Raw genomic sequence first — 17,429 nt, forward strand, 5'->3', positions numbered from 1 at the left:
GAATTATTATCCCTCCCCCGAAAATGCCTGTATCTTACATGATGATAGGGAGGGGCTATCACACTTGTGTATGGCTAGAAAATTGGATCGAATATACAAAAGATGATGGAGTGTTAGCATTTCCTGAGTACGGAACATTTAATGGGAGAATTTTACACAATTTACGAACTTGCATGAATGAGTTAGAACAAAGGCCTAGATTGACCCTGTACAAAGCTTTAGAAGAATGGGAGACTGAGGCCTTTGAGCGAGACAGATCACAAAGTAACAGTAACATGAGTACATTTTATACTAAGTTTCCTCGGGAAACTCAAGATAGTCAGATGAGATAATGGAAACAAGTTATCGGGTGGAAGGATTATATCCTTTACTGACCACAGAAGAACCAACAGGAAGTAAATGTACTGATAAAACAAAACATTTAGTGATAGGTAGGCGATTCAGAAGATGATTACTTTGAAGATATTTTAATGAAAAATCCTCCACCATACCAATAAGAATGAAATAGAATTACCCCTAGTGCCCCGATACTGAAAACACCTTTAGTTCCCAGGTTGTACATGAGACTACAATAGAAAGAGTACTTTAAGAAAAAGAAAGAGAAGCAATAAATAAAAACAGAAGCAAGTTAATCCAGAAACGAACCCCGCTGAATACACATCCCGAAGCACTAACGATACCAGTGACTATAGGTCCTGTTGTTCCCTTATATGGGGATAAGCAAATTTATCCTAACACCTGTCCTGACTACACCGATCATACAACCCAGAAAAGAAAATATATTAATTGATGAACAAGCAAGTGAGTGTGAGTTGTTAATTTCCTTAATGGATTTGCCAATAAGAGAGCCAATAAACGATTCATTCAGAAAAGTCACACCAGGTTGCTTAAAAGAGGTACAAATTGAAATGTCCACAGGGAGGAAAAGTGCCCCAGAAGAAATAGAAAGATGGACACGAGAAGGAGAGGCCAAAATCCCAACCAAAGATATTGGATATATTTAAATTAAGAGTAGAATTGGAAGAAATGATAGCTGGAAATGTAGGAGTAGAAAGATTAAATACTTTAAAAAACATTTTTTAGCCACACCCCCCCTACATTTCAGGTATGTGGTGTATAGCCCCCAGAAGTTCTTCGGCCTGCTCCGTGGTGGGAGCAGTTCGCTAAAGTTCTCCAACTGTGTGCAACAGTAAAGGACATCGCGCAACCACTGTGTCACTGTCGGCAAGGGTCCCCTCAACCAATACATTTCCACTCTACGTTTTGCCATCAGTAGGCCTAAGTCCATCAATCTACAGCTGCCTTCGGCAGTTTCTTTGAGTAGCCCAGCAGCGCTACCGCCAGATCAGGAGGAATCTCCAACTCCGCTATCGTGGTAATCTCACGGAATATATGTCCCCAGAATTGAAAAACCCCTGGGTAGCCCCAAGCTAAATGCATGAAATTCGCCGTTGGGGAACGACATCTGTCACAGGTTGCGTCCTCTCTAAGTCTGTACCTATGCAATCTCTCCGGCGTGTAATACACTCTATTAATATATTTGAAATGTATCAATCTGTGTTTGCTGTGCAGTGATATACGTTTCGTATTAGTGCAACACTAGGACCACATGTCATTGTCAATTCTTATGTCCAAGTCACGTTGCCAGGCTAGCCTGGCCTTGGTGTACTGATTAGTTCTCTGGGGCATTGCCAATTTATAAATATTGGAGACAAGCTTGCAGGGAGATTACGTTTTAATGAGATACGTTAGTTCTTGTACCTCAGGGGGTTCATGTCGTCCCCTAACTGTTGGCAGAGCGCTCTGTGCACTCTATGGGATCTGGAAGTGTTGCAGTAAAGTAGATCCGTCTGCAGTGATCGCGACTTCGTCCCATGTTTTAGCAACGCCTTCTAAAAACAGGTCTCCCACTGTTTGAATACCCAGCGCTTGTAGCGCTCATACGACCCCTTTTTCGCTGCAGGGGGACAGCCAGATCGCCCAATTGTAGGCATCTCCAGGGAATATAACATTGCCCCCGCTTGTTGTTGTTATAAGCAGTGCCAGGCATATCGCATCGAATTTAAGGAGTCCAAGATCCCAGTTCTACGGTCCACCGGCTCAAATATGATGGCTGGAAGGGCTAGAGGGTCAGCAAACAGTCTCTCAAGTCTGAGGTATGGTATGTTATCTGCGCAATGACTCCAACTATGTGCCTGTACACCCTGCGCCGCCCTGTAATACAGCTCTAGGTCGGGTGCATCTAGTCCCCCCCGGTGATATGTCAATGTGAGAACCCTCCATTGACCACGTGCCTGCTTGCCCGCCCAAGCTAGTCTCACTAAAGATTTATTCAGTCTGGCAAAGAAGGAGCGCGGTAGTACTATTGGTATGTTTGTAAATAGGAAGAGAAATCTAAGGAGCACCTCCATCTTAATGATGGTGACCCTACCAATGAGTGACAGAGGCATTTCGACGTCCTCCTCTAGTCTGGCTACTGCCATCTCATGATTCTCTCGAAAAACTATTTCCAAATCAGTGTGTAATCTGATACCGAGATACCTAACCGACTCATCTGACCACAGCAATGGATACTCCATCTCAAATTGTGAAGTGGACGAAGTGAGCGGAAAAGCTATGGATTTTGTCCAATTGACCTTCAACCTGGAGAGCGCACTTTAGTGCACCACTTCACGCATGACCGGAGAGAGGTTGTTTTCAGGGTCTCTCACATAAAGCAGGGTGTCATCCACAAACGTTGAGACCATGATTTCGTAGGTTGGAAATCTGACACCTCTGTGGCTGTGATATTCCCTGAGCGCGCACGCCAAGGGCTCAGCGATTAATGCATATTGCGTCCGTGACAGTGGGCAACCCTGTCCGGTTCCCCTGGCGATGGAAATGACGTCAGTGACCATGTTCCCCCGCCGGATGCGTGCGGAGGGTGCGTTCTATAACTCCCCAACCATTTGCAAGAAGACTGGGCCAAGTCCCATTCTGGTCAGCACGTACCACGTAAAAGGGCCACTCTAATGAGTCGAAAGCCTTCTCCATGTCTAGGAAGATAGCGATAGCCTTCATATCTTGTCGCACATGTTGCATTGTGCCAAAGACCGTATGTGAGGTTTCTGTCAGGCACGAACCCTGCCTGTTCCGGGGCAACTAGTTCCGGGATCAATAGGGCCTCAGTTAGCCAAAATCTTCGCGAACAACTTAGTGTCCACGTTCAGCAAAGAAAGTGGCCTATAAGATCCACATTCTTCTGGTGGCTTCCCCGGTTCGGGAATAGTGACTAAAATAGCTTCCCTCATCGTCTGCGGCATCTGTCCCGTAACGCACATATCATCGAATGAGTCAGAAATGTGGGGGAGCAGTAAATCTATGAATGTCTTGCAAAAGTTCACTGTAAGGCTGTCCGTCCCTGGGGCGCTACTTGTCCTCATTCCCGTCAGTGCTTCAAGTATCTCTTCTTTTTCAATTGGAAGTGAGAGAAACTCTCTGTGCGTGTTTGATAGGAAGGGTAATTTAATGTGGTCCAAGTAGTCTAGTATTTCCCCATCTATTTCAGATAGGTGTGAGGCATACAGGTTTGTATAGTATTGTTTAAATCTATTGGTGATGTCCACTTTATCAGTTAATAGGTCACCCTCTTCCGACCGAATTACAGTGATTAAAGTCTTTCCATGTTTGGCTTTCAACAAGTTAGCCAGCACAGATCCCGGCCTGTCTCCCTCCCCGTATGTGTGCACCGTGGCATATTTCCCCATATGCTTCACTTCACTGTCCGCTGCCTCCTGATACTCCTCTAATAATTCCTTCATTGTGTCTGTAGTCTCCCCTTCAATCCCGAACGCCTGACAAGTCTCCAATTCGCCCAATTTGTGCTCCAGAGTCAACAGTCACTGGAGAATATCACGAAGAACCCCTGAGTGTTTAGCCATGGCCGCCCCCCTGATGTATACGTTCAACGCCTCCCAAATTGTTTGGAAGCTATCTACTGACCCTATATTGGTAGAGAACATTTTTTCTATAGCTTCTGCTATCGTTTCTTTAAAGAGAGGGTACAACAGTGATTAGGGAGGGAAAAGCCACATGAATGGAGGAATAGTCTTCTTTGGGGTGGACAAGACCATCAAGAGTGGAGAGTGATCCGACAGTGTGCGCGGCTGGACCTGACATGTGCGAGTCTGGGATGTGAGAGACGTTGATGCAAGCCAATAGTCAATGCGTGTGTGTAGGTTATAGTAGGCAGAGTCGTGTTTGAACCCACCTTCTAGTGGGTGAAGCTCCCTCCATACGTCTGTGAGGACCTCGCTAATCATAACTCTTTCTATAGCTCTGGCCGCCGTCGCTGGCCTTGTTGAGGGTCCTTCTGATCTATCTAAGCTAGGGTTCCTGACAAGGTTAAAGTCCCCCCCCCCCCTCAGAGCATATGTGCAGCCACATAACCGCTCACTGCATTATCCAGTGTAGAGAAGAACTCCGGGAGGTTGTAGTTAGGGCCATATACGTTAACCAGAAGCAGGTCCAATCTCCTTCCTTGACATCTGGAGATTACCAACCTGCCACCAGCGTCTGCTGCCAGCTGTCGCAGCGTGTAGTCAGGTCTGGGGTTGACCCAAGTCATTACTCCTCTGGCATGTGTTGTAAAGCCTGCCGCGTTGACATTACCCACAAGTCCCCTAGCGCACATCATTGGACTCTGCAGCGGAAGGTGCATCTCCTGTAATAGGGTAAGTCTATATTAAGTCTGTTTAAATAGTTCAGTACTTTGCGTTGTTTGCGATGGTCGTTTAGACCCCTCACATTCCATGACAGCGCTCTGAGGGAATCTATAGGTCTCTGATCATTAGCCCCTCTAGCCGTAGCCATCCCGTCTGTCCTGTGTTTCATAGTGTCCTGAGTCCTGTGGCTGACATACGTGCTGTGCCGCATACAGCAACATGGCTGACCTCTCCAACCTCAAAAACAAGTAACCCTACCCTCAACTCCCCTCCCCCGGCCCACAGCAGACCACCCGCAACTCAATCGCGCAGCATCCCCAATAGGGACACACCTCCCTCTCGCTCCCCCAACTTAATAAGCAGTAGTGGTGTTTGTCACTAGTGGGCAGAGGTCGTTCTATATACAGTTGTAAACCTGATGTCCGCTGAAACCTGCCCTAGGGCCCAAAAACCAACTTTCAGCATCACACCCTCCACTTAACAGCGTTTCATAGCAATACTTGACATTGTACAGCTCCACATCCTAGAATTTTAACCATACTAGCATTGTTTACCTCCTTTAGTAACACTCATGGTTGATGCTGTGGCTATACCAAGCTCTCTAGGTTACCTTCTTACATCAATATACTCAGCCGGAGCGAATAGCTACAGCACAGAAATATACATTAAAGCGTCAGTAGACGACATCCTCCACAGCATTACCATATTTACAGTCATACCACGTCCCCCCTCTCCCCACTACCACCACCCCCACATCCCTCAGACTACTTATCGGCAATGTGCATCCAGTCAAGGCTTAGTCCTGTTCAACAAGTAACCCCCCTGCGGCCTCATCCAGGAGCTGCCGTTCCGGGCTCTTTCGTTGCTCATTGTTCCAACCTTTAACCTCTGAAGAGCCTTCGGATCGGTGAAATTATGGGGGTGACCTTGTCTGTTCACCCGTAGCTTAGCCGGGTACAGCATTGCATAGTCTAGACCCATTTCCCGCAGATGTTTCTTCATGGGAACAAATTGTTGACGGGCCTCCTGTACTCGGGCAGTGAAATCCGGAAACAGCGAAACATTTGACCCTTCATATGTCAGCGTTTGTTTGTCTCTTGCCACACGTAGGGCAGTGTCTCTATCCCGGTTATTTAACAATTTAGCTATGATAGGGCGTGGTGGGGCTCCCGGGAGAGGCCGGGGTCCCAAGGAACGATGCGCTCTTTCCACCACAAACGTGTTCGTGAACACCTCTGCTCCCAGGAGGTCAATCAGTCGCTTCTTCACGAAACGTTCCATATTGCCTGTTTGTGTCGTCTCTGGCAGGCCCGTGATCCGCAAGTTACAGCGCCTCGAGCGGGCCTCCAAGTCTTCCGCTTTATCCTGTAGCACCCGCAGAACTTTTCCGAGCTGTTTATGGTCCGAGTCCAATGTTGTCTGAGCCTCTTCTACTTCCGTGAGTCGCCGTTCCGACATATCGAGCCGCTCCGTGTGCTTATCCACCCTTTCCCCCATTCTGTCCATCTGATAGGAGAGAGCATTGTTTTTCGTGCCCAGGGAAGAGATGCCGCTTTGTAGTCCCTTTTCCATGGATAACAGCAAGCTTCGGATATCCGGTTCAACTTCCATAGGAGTTGGGGGCCTGTTAGTCACTTCTGAGGTGGAGTCATGCGACTTAGAGCGTTTCTGATCGAAGGATAGCTTGGTCTGGGTCCTGTCCGTTCTACCCATTGTCTACGCTTGTGTGGGGCAGTTGTTCGAAGGTCATCACATGTTTATATTCTGGCAGTGAGCGGGTAAATACTAGGCCCTGTGATCCCACGCAACCAGCGATCCGTGGTATTTCAATCCGGCAGGTGGTGCGTAACATCCCACAGTAGTTTCTCCAAGTGCACCTGCTGCAAGAGGCGGCACATATTTTGCTGGTGTCGCTTCCTTTACATGCCACGTAGCCTTCACGCCAAAAGCCAGCCAGCAGGGCAATACTTCCCCCGTGCACCCCCCAGAACAACCAGATCTATAGGACAGTTGACTCCTTGCACCATGCTGTGTGCGGTTCACCCCACTCTGCTGACTTTACAGGGACCCACTGTTGTGTCTGGGGGGCGCAGCGTTATCGATAGGAATGGTGTCATCTCCACTGAAGCCTGCATCTGCACAGCGCCTGCGGCCCGACCAGACCCGTGCCGCCTGGCCTCGTCCTCCACGATCGGATGTCCCCCGAGGAGGACCCCAGCACCACGCAATCCAGACCCTCCCTGCAAGCGCCGATCCTCTCCTCGCCACACTCCACAGATCTGCAGAACACTTAATTTGCGTCGCTTCCCGTGCTGGCCGGTAAATGTGATTCGAGTAGTTGCGCGTGCTGCAGCTCCTCCACTTGTTTCCAGGCCCGTGCTCGTGCCGCCTGCGCGTCGATATCCGCAGGAGTAAGGTGAGTCCAGTCGAGGGACCTCCCCCCCCCCACCAAGGACTCCGCAGCCCAGCCGGGCCGTGTCACGAATGTCCCCGGGTATGCGCCCCTCAGTGCTGTGCCTTTCTGTCCCCCGCAGCATGCACCTACCTCCAAGGTACTCAATGAAGCCGCAGGGAGCCCTCTCAGTTTTTCCCCTTGGGGCAGTAGTCACCCACGTTGCCACTCTCAGCACACAAAATGGCAGCCCCGCATATCTTCTAGGCCCTGCTCTTGTCCACTGTGCTGTGAGCTGCTGTCTCCTTCCCCCGGGCTCCTCCGTGCAGATGGCCCCCTGCCCCTCAATTGGGGAGCGGTCTCGCACTCCGTCCCGAGCGGGACACAGCTTCGTCAATGCCCCCGTAGGGTCGCACAGGTCCCAGCGCGAGTTGGGCCCCCGCGATGCAAGGGACTGGCCCGACTCGTCAGCTCCCCTCCGCACGCCTGTGGACGCAGCTCCGCCCCACACTCACTGCAGGCCGGGGATCAGCAGCCCAAAGCTTCCTCAGCTGCTCACCGCTGTATCTTCGGGTAGGGAGGGACCAGGAGGGTTGGAGTCGGATTATCTGTAAGTAGCAATAGTCTGACGTACAGGTGTCTTTCCGGTTATCTTTTTCCAGTGGTGGGAGTCCGGATATATGTAGGATTATTGGTCGGTGCCCGGGAGCTCAGGGTTCAGGCGGCCATTTGCGTCTCGAGCCAAGTTACGCCAAGATTAAATACTTTTAGCAAGGAAGAGTTGGTATTATATGCAGAAGCATCACCCGATATACGAAAATATTTCATGAGAAATTGATGAATTTGGCTTCAGAAATGGGAATTGATATAGGGAAATAAGTACTACAGAAACCATATAGAGCAGAATTTTCTGATAAAGATTTAGAGAACATGAATGTGTCAGGAAGGAAATTACAGATAAAGGAATTGTTAACATTGTTGCAAAAATGGGGAGATTTGGATAGATGGAAGACTAGGTGGACAAAGAAAAAGGAAGAAGCACAGGCGAATCAAACGACATCTGAGTATTTAATGAAAGGCACAGAAAAGGTTGTAAGGCTGAGCCCAATGAGAGAAGTTCCGGGAGGAGGTTATGTACAGGTCCCATGGACCCGACAGGATATTTGATCTTTTATCAATGATTTCCCAAAGCTTAGAGAAAAACCAGTAGAATGGTACAGGCAAGTTGAAAGGTTTGTGAAGGTTTCAAAGGTTTTGTTGAATGATTTAGATGTTTTTTTTTACTTAGTTGTACCTGCCGATTTATGGGCAGAATGTAAAATTACAATAGATTGGCCTAATCATGAGTACCCGACGGATGAAAAGACAGGAGCCCCGCCAGCAGAAGTAATGAAAAAATTTAACCAGGTATTTACTTTCCTGAAAGGAAAGATTCCCCTAAAAGAAACTGATTGGATAAAAATAGACAGAACAACCCAAGAAAAGGATAAGTCAGTACATGCCTAATATAAACGTGTTTTACAGGTGTTCAAGCAGTACAGTGGGTTTGAGAATATTGAAACAAAGACATGACACATTTCATGTATCATTTTGTGTCTGGGTTAAAGTTGGAAATATCGCAGATGATTAAACAGCACGTTATGCTGGCAAACAGAGCCCATAGATGAAATCCTCAAGTACTCAAAGTACTGTGGTGATGAAATTGATAACAGACGAAAACATTTAGAAGAAAAAGTAATGTGGGCCCAAGTTAAATTAGCGGAACAGCAAGAACTCCAGCTAAGTAATCCGGCAGAAAGCCAAGGAAAAGGGCAAGGCCAAGGTGAAAATTGTGGGGGTAAACCAAGAGGGCACTTGAGCAGAGAAGAGGCAAATAAATAGTTTCCCTGTCACTGGTGCGGAAAATTGGGGCATTGGAAAAACAAGTGTAAGCTTATACAAAATAATAACACCCAAACTCAAAATTTAAATCCACAGACGCAGAATGATGTGTTAATGAGACAACCGCAGCATGTTGTAAATTTACAGAGTCAATTGCCACCTGCCCCTATGCCAAATTTTATGAGACAAGCCAAGTACAGGGTGGACACTGGATTCCAGGAGGGAAGTGGTAAGAAAAATTCTGTAACAGCAAAGTTTCTTTTGCAGGATTCCTATTTTGATAATGACGGTGCCTGAGAGGGGAGGAAGTAGAGTGCGTACTTGGCGCATCCTTGCCAGTAGATCAGTCAGGTCCATATATAGATGGTAAGGTTGAAGGAAATGACATCACCTTCTTATTGGATACTGGTGCTGCCCGTTCTACTGTGAGAACTGCAGACATCCCAAACCTACCCCTCTCGGGAGAAACAATCCAAGTAGTGGGCGTTTCTAATAAACAAATTAGGATACTAATTACAAAACCAATGGAGGTACGTATTTGCGATTTTAGAGAGATGCACAAGTTTGTGGTGTGTGACTCAAGTACCGTAAACTTCCTAGGAAGGGATCTATCGTGCAAAATGAACTGCACAATATTTTGCAAACCGGATGGTGTTACCCCAAATGAAAACTGAATCTATAAAATCATGTTAGCTAAGCAGGGAACAGAAGTAAATTAAATATTTTCCATGATGACACCAAACGAGCTACCAGATGAGGTCCAAACTACTGTGACTCCTGAAGTGTGGGATTTTACCGGAAAAGAAGTAGTATTAATGGCAAATGTAGATCCAGTAAAAGTAACTGTAAAAGAAGGTGCAGTTTATCCAAATACCTGACAATGCAAAATGAGCCCGGAAATTAAAGATGGTGTTGCAGCAGAAATTGATCGATTGGTTAAACAAGGCTTTCTGAAAGAAATAATGAGTAGTCCTTGTAATTCACCCATAATTGGTATAAAGAAACCTAACGGAAAATATAGGGTGGTTCAAGATTTGAGGAAAATTATAAAGATTGTCATATGATGTTGTCTGACAGTGCCGAATCCAGCAGTAATATTAAACCAGATACCATGGACAGTAGGATGGTTTACTGTAATTGATTTATGCCATGCCTTTTTCTCCATTCCATTGCATCCTGATAGTCAATTTTTATTTTCTTTCAAATTTGAGGCGCATGTTTATGTTTCGAATCGTGTTCCTCAAGGGTACACTGAAAGTCCTTCTATTTTTAACGAAACTTTGAAAAGATGTCTCGAATCTCTGGTGTTGCCCAGACAATCAATCAGTCAAAAATTATTTATTTCGGCGTAAGCCATAAAAGAAGCAGCAAGAATTAATACATTTACCAAATATTTAAAACCATTAAATACCAGAAAATGTCATTATTTACAGAAATAACAATAAATAGTTTAAAAATCATTCCAGTTTTTAAATGTTTGTCCTTGCCCACCACATACGATACAAAAACCTGGAAACTGCAAATACAATGTGCAAGTCCGTATTCATTTTTAAAAGTCTGTAGACTTCCTTACAGTCTCCAGAGCCCAAGTTTTTGCACACGTTTATAAGCTCTTTCTGACGTATTTTGCCCTATCCTCGGCAGACAAAGAGCACATGCAGGTCGGTCTCCTCTTTGGCTGGGCAGGCAGGGCAGCCCTGATCCCGCCTGGGTACCCACTGATTAGTGCATGCATTGAGCAGGAGACAACCATATCAAAACTGTAAATAAAGTTTCCTAGCCAGGGTTGGATAAATGACGTAAAATACAGTCTCCAACATATATGTACATTTCACATCTAGGAATATAGACAGCCTGGAGCCAGCCCTTTGACTAAGATACAATTTGTCCATTTGAATATCCCAATATCTTCTTATCAAGACCTTCCTAGTAATGCTTGCACAGGCTGACCTGGGATTCTCCCACAAGTCACAAAATTCTAGGGTAATCAAACAGTTTTTAACATAGATAAGCAATGGAAACTTCCTGTTCCCTGAAATGCTAAGGATCTCCTCTAGCTCAGTTCTATATACAGCGAGTTTCGGGTAGCCCATATCCTTCACCAAAAGATAAGTGCCCTACATCCTACAACCTGGGTGACTGGTCTTACTCCTAGGTCCATGCGGAGAGGGAATAAAGGGGTACTCACCGGAAGGCCAACTATTTGTCTGAGAAATTTATTTTCGGTGGTCAGCAATGGATTTATATTTCAGTGGCCCCATATCTCAGCACCATGCAGTGTCGCACTTCTCACCTGTGTTTTATAAATCTCTAGGACGGGGCTCAAAGGTTTGTGATGGGTGTCCCTGAAAGCTTTGGCCAACCCCCCCCAGAGATTTGGGTTAATTTTAGATTTGTCTTTGCGACCTGGGGTTCCCAGGTCATTTTTTCATTTAGGGCAGAGGTCTTCAAACTTTTTTAGGTTGAGCCCCCCCAGCTGAATTTTTTTAGATGTTGGGCCCCCCCACCGCCTGTCAGAAATGTCTGGAATCTGGTACATTACAAAATCAACCGCCATCCGCATATCCCATACCATATCTGGCAAATAACTGATTGAACCTTCTACATCCACAGCCACTTAGAAAATGAGCTCAAAACTTTACTGCTTGAAGCTTACAATGGGCATTGTACATCTCAGTAGAACAAAACAAATTACAATGTCGCTCAGCACATTAATCCTTGCACATAATGTTCATATTGTTAGATTTGTGAAACCATTTCTATATATTTTATTAAAAAGGAGAAAGAACGGGAGATCATTGGTTCCTTGCTATATAGATCACCATGGAGTACACCGGTTATATTGTTTCAGATGTTCCAAACTTTCCTTTCCTGGAGGTTTAGGTGCCTTTTTATTGCGGTATTCTGCAGCTTTTTCTACAAATTGATGCTTTTATCTAGCCTTCTTTCCCTGATTACTCAATTTTTCCACACGTGTTCTGCTGCGCCTGGGCTACTAAAAACTCTGCTCCCGCTGCTCACCCTAAGCCTGGTCTGTTGATGTTTAGTTTGGGTTATGCTAGCTTGCTCTCCATGGCCTTTCAGCCCTACATTGCTGTAAAGAGGCACTGGACTATAGTGGACAACATAGTCAAGACTATCTCACTGAGCTCCAATGCTGACTGGACGTACTTTTCTAAATAACTGAAAATGCATGCTCCTAACCCGGTCTGTTACCACTGTTCAGGAGCTCCAGCTTGCCCTAGCCTTTTAGTTGGGTACACCTTGATGCTTGTTAGGATATCTTAGACTCACATGCCCCTAACATTATTAAATAGCTATGCCTCCAAATGCACATTCCTCAGGAAGAACAAATAATAAAGCAGTGCTACCAGGTATTTTTGTACTCTCATTAGCTTTATCTAAAAACAGAAGAGCTGTTGAACAAACAGGGCTTAACACCATTCCCATTGCAAGAAGACTAAATTTGTGAGTGAACCTCAACCAGGCTTATCGCAAAAAAGATGTCTTACCTCATGATAGAAAGCAAGATGCCACTACTTACATGTCTTAAATGTATCACTTGTGCACGTTGAAGTAAAGGTTGCACTCCACTCCTGACTGAATCTACATACATCCAAGTGCTCAACGTCTGTGACCAACTAGTAGTGGACCCGCTCTCCCCAGGAAGGCCTGGATACTCCATTTCCAGGCCTTACTCTGCTACCTTCATATAGTGTCTTCTGTTGCTTCCAATCGGACCATGAAGGGCAGTTACTTACTACAAGGGCTACAATCAGTTTTTGCCCTGTCCGGCCTCCAGCTGCACTACCTGCATTTGGAGTACAAACATTCAGCAGCCATAGGTGCTTTGGTGATTGAAAGGTTGTACACAGTTTTAAATACCTCATTAAAAAGATGGGCTGGAAGTCACCATTGTCCTCTGCTAAAATGACTTAGGTGTGCATGTTGCGCAGCTGTTGGGAATACCTCTTAGATCTGCTTGGAGGGCAAAAGCCAGACCACAATAACTTTTACCCCAGTGACAACACAGGAAGAGACAGTCCTTTGACAAAGTGACATCACGTCTTTGCTACTCAACTAAACGGCTATCATTTTATCGACCTCAGAAACATGTATGGCTGAGGGGACCTACAGGGATTCGAACTATGACCATGGCATCAAGGACATTTCTGAGATTATTCCATCAATAGGCAGAGTGGAGCTGCAGGGCCTCTAATAAGTAGTGAAAACAAGAAAGCCTTTATTGGATGTTTAAATAGCGCACACCACAAATCGAACCACATCAAAGCGCTTTTTATGGTCTGGCTTGACATCGCAGCTGTCACCAGACAATTCTGTGAGTACGACTAGAGAGGGGTTTTGGCTCCGCTCCCATTTTGGGAGCCAAAAGAACATATTTTGATTGGCCAGAAGTTGTGTGCTTCCATAAAAAAGTGCCTGCCTTCCACCAGCTGTGATCATTTTGTTCAGCCAGCTGCTTGAGCTTGAACTTTCAGGGGCACAAACATGACATTGTAATGATATTAAAGAGTCTTAGATAATTTATGTTAGTCTTTCTCTGGCAGCAGCACAAATAGGATGAGGGCATTCATTGAGCTACATGGATTTTTAGGTGTGGCTTGTCAGCGCAACTGTTACCTGACATTGTAACGTACATCAATATTATTCTACAGTTCTTTGCTTCCATACAAATACATATGCTATTTTATTTTGGGGGAGAATTTTTATATAGCACGAATTAGATCCGAAGATATCGAGTATCAGAGCGCTTTACATAGCACCAGTTTCATTACATGAGGACACATTCATTTTTGTAAGGCACAGGGAGATTACGTTATTTGCCCAGAATCACAGGATGTTGAGCGTCCTTGCCGAGACTCGAAATCAGCTCCCCAGCTTTGAAGTCGACCGCTGTAGCCGTAAGGCTACATCCTCTCCCCTAATTCCCTGGTAATGCTTCAAGTTACCATACAACATTCCTTTACAGTCAGACCCACTGGCACTGCCAAAGCTTGTTAACCAAGGACTGGGTACATGTCCCACAGAAGCTCAGAAAGACAAGAGGATTCATTTACGAAGTCCAGTGCCTTCAAAGGCAAAAATAAGCGCAGGTTCTCACTAAATGGAGCTGTGGAGTAGAGATGGGAGTTTGCGGTGTGGATCAGGGCAGTGCTGAAGGCGGAGCAAGGAGCAGAGCTACATAGAATCCATAAATAGTCGGAACACAAGCAACCCAGGACAAGTTTCCCTCTTACTAGGATCCATCAGCCGGTTATAGCTTGAGTGAAATCGGTCCTGGATTGCTACTGTTCAGATTCAGGGAGGACCTGGCCTGGCAGTTTGGGCTGGATGGTTCCTATTGGAGTAGAGTTCAGACTGATTCGCAGTATGGATAGGTACGAACTAAGGTGGCATGGTGGGCAAAAAACAATGAACTGGATGCAGCCCTGAGCAGTTGAGGGATTGCCGTGGCTGAGATTAATGCAAGCCTTCCATACATCACCTTGCTGCTGTACATTGGATAACTAACAGTCTCTGGGAGGCTGGATGGTGCTTATCAGGTAATACAAATCGACTCATGGTAAAGCACATCTGAGTGCGAAGTAAATCCAAAGCAAGCTGGATTTAGAGTAAGCATAACCACACTCACAGAACTAATAATGGGGTCCACACTGAATGTTGAATCAAAAACATCGAAGGGATAGAATATCGACAACAAAATATTGAAGGTAAGTCAGTCTAGATTTTCTATACCCAACTCCACCGATATGTACCCACATGGTAAATATGCATCTTCAAGGTGCTTAGATGTGGAGATAGGAATAGTGAATCTATAAATCCCTCTATGCACTCACCCTTCAATATTTTGTCTCTTGATTTTCTGTCCTAGATTTCGTATGCCACAATATTGTTGGTGTCGATATTGAGTAGTACAATCAGTGAAATTACCCATTATGGAAAAAAACAAGAAATAAGTTTAAAAAATGTCAAAATCTGAGTGCGCAAATTAAGAAAAAGCAAACAGGAAAAAAGCCGGTCTTGGCTCTACCCAGAAAATGTCACAATTCGGAGCTGGATAGGAGCCACTCAAAGCAGGAAAACACAGACAAAAATATACACAACATTAGTAATAATACCTTTTATTAGCAATGTCATTGTGAGCTCCAATGCCCATCCATCACACTCCTGAGCACACAACAGGCAACCAAACCCCAGACATGGGTGCGTCTCTGTAACAGGTGTGGCCATGTGTGCTCTTGCACTTCCTCAGATCTAGATCTGACCATCACCACACAGACGGGTGTTGATTTACCATGTCTACCATCAGTACGGTGGTAGAGGGTTCAGCCACCTTAACTGAGGTTGCCAAGGTTCTCCGAGTCCATGGAAAGACTGAACATCCTGGCAAAGTCTGTACAGCATAGAGGGAGTCTGCAACCAAGCAGCGGTGCGCACAAACAGATGTGCGCACAACAACCTGCACAGCCCACGGCCATCCCTAGCTGAATACATTCAGCCAGTGTGAAGTGGCGGGAGCGGATAGGCCAGAGACGCACACTAATATGGAGCATGGCGATGGTGGCTTGAGCATCTGTGCTGCTGACGGTGCCATATGGGCACTCGTACTCTCCTTTTCTGATGAACAGATCCGGTGCTCAAGGGGAGAAAATTATAAAGTGTCGGTTTTGAGCACATTTGAGCACTGGCCCAGTTCAAGCACTATCTACATTCATACCTATTCAAGTGATATTTCTACTAATCTCACTAGGTATACGGCATTGCATATGTATACCTTAATAGTTACAGAAATGTGTACAGTTGTTTTACTGTCCTTCCATTATTTAGCGCTAACGCAAAACGGGACGGTTTGCATTTATCACACAAATATAATTGCTTATTCATCAGGAAAATATTTAATTATGGAACAAGCAGATAAAGGAAGTCTGACTAATACTTTGTGAGTGAAGTGGCAAGACAGAGACCGTGCATTTTAATATATCGGTGCACATTCTTTGGGGCCGATTCACAGAACTAACTTAAGACAAAATCCTAAACTTACTACTTTTGGTATTCACAGAAGTTAGGATTTTGTCTTAAGTTTGTCTTAAGACAGACTTAAGATAGACTTAAGACAGACTTAAGATAGGATTTTGTCTTAAGTCTGTCTTAAAACGAACTTAAGACAAAATCCTAACTTCTGTGAATATCAAAAGTAGTAAGTTTAGTATTTTGTCTTAAGTTAGTTCTGTGAATCGGGCCCTTTAGCATAAACTTGAGACAAATCCGTAGGTGTGCCATTTCAAACTCATAAATGAGATTTAGGAACCGTCTTAATCAGCATGAAATTGCTTCAGGAGGTAACTAAATCTCTGCTGTCAGCAAACACAATTAAGGAGCATTCACCATGACCTAATATACAGGACGATGCAGGTGTAACTGAGTTTAAATGGTCTCAATGAGTGATGGGTAAGCCTGGTAGCATACTTTTATTATATGTTAGAATATGGTGGAGAAATGCAAAAGTTCCACAATGACACAGGAAGTTACGGATATAAATTACAACGAAATCGCGATCTTGCAGAAGCAAACCAATACATTTAAAACTGCCTTAAGGGGGCTGGTTGTATTTTGGGAAGACCGGTCAGAGGAGAATTCCCATAGTAAGCATCTGGTGACACAAGAGATTGGACGAGCGCTTGGCGGGCCTGTTAAGGAATATATCAACGAAGCCTCCAAAGAAATCTTAGCTAAAAGTGCAGAGTTTTAGAAATCATTCACTTGAAATTGCACATGGGGTCTTTTGCCTGGGATGAAACCCTGCCAATGACTGCCGGTTTGCAATCCAGTTCCCCATTGGATCCAGATCAATATTGTACAGGTGAGGTCGAGCGAGAGGGCTAGATAAGAAGATACTCATTTTAAAGGACTGTGTTTCAAGGGGTGTCAAGCGTCATTAACGAGCAAATGGTCTTTAAAAGACCTGTGAAGTACTTGGTGCGGCTGTGTGTGTTCCCGGGAAGATGTCTCAGCCCGGGCTGCCACACACGGGGGCAGGGCCGGGGCTGAAACCCTTGGAGATTAATGGGTGCTGCGCGCCTGCCTGCTCGTCAGTGTCTGAGAAGCAGGTTTGGACCAGACCCCATCCATTGTCAGTGTCGCCGATAGAGCTGAAGACAACAGCAAAAGTTTTTCTTTAAATTACAAGAGTATAGCACCTCGCAAATGTACTTGTCACATGGGACGGTGGGAAGGTGAGATTTTAAGGTGGAGCGTGCGCCCCCCTCGAGATGATGTCGTGCCCCCCCCAGGGGAGTGCGCCCCACAGATTGAAGAACTCTGATTTAGGGTGACTCCCAGGTACTCATATTCACTTACCCTCTCTAGGGGTGAGCCATTTAGGTGGGGGCCGGGGCAAAGCGCTCTCCGGGGATTAAAAACCATATATTTGG

Source organism: Lissotriton vulgaris, chromosome 3_1, assembly GCF_964263255.1.
Source record: "Lissotriton vulgaris chromosome 3_1, aLisVul1.2, whole genome shotgun sequence".
NCBI classification, from domain to species: domain Eukaryota; kingdom Metazoa; phylum Chordata; class Amphibia; order Caudata; family Salamandridae; genus Lissotriton; species Lissotriton vulgaris.